This window comes from Miscanthus floridulus, chromosome 8, assembly GCF_019320115.1.
Source record: "Miscanthus floridulus cultivar M001 chromosome 8, ASM1932011v1, whole genome shotgun sequence".
Classification (NCBI taxonomy): Eukaryota; Viridiplantae; Streptophyta; class Magnoliopsida; order Poales; family Poaceae; genus Miscanthus; species Miscanthus floridulus.
The window spans coordinates 61,639,599-61,640,130 of NC_089587.1; positions in this window are offsets into that span (position 1 = coordinate 61,639,599).

Here is a 532-nt window from a genome sequence, read left to right on the forward strand (position 1 = left end):
AGCAATCAAATTTTCTCCAATCTTCTAGGGAAAATTGGGTGACGCTCATCATGGGACTTCGTCTTGAACCGCATTTCTATCGTCCATTGCATTAGGATTTAGGACCAGCCGACCAAAGGTGCCGAAGGCAACCTGACGCATGCTGTTAGATCATGATGAGGTGAGGATGCCATGTATGCACAAGAGGACGTTACATACTGTATTTCCATCTATTTTTTTTCTTTACCGGAATAGCCGTTGCAGCCCAGACGAGAGAGAGCTCCCAACCAAGCTATGTATGGCCTCTTGCACCGAGCCAGTTTGTGAGTTGGATGCATTATGCATTGAAAAGGAACCCACACACACAACCAAGCTCCTGTTTTGTTCGGAACTTCGGACTGATTTAAGCCAATCCCCAGTTTTGATCAGCTGGTTCGTTTCTTATTTAAGAAATTCCCCAGTTTTGTTCGGGCTCGTTCGCCTCTAATTTAAGACGCTTCTTTGACTGGCCCCAGTTTTGTTAAACAATAAAACTAGTGCGACGCATTGCATA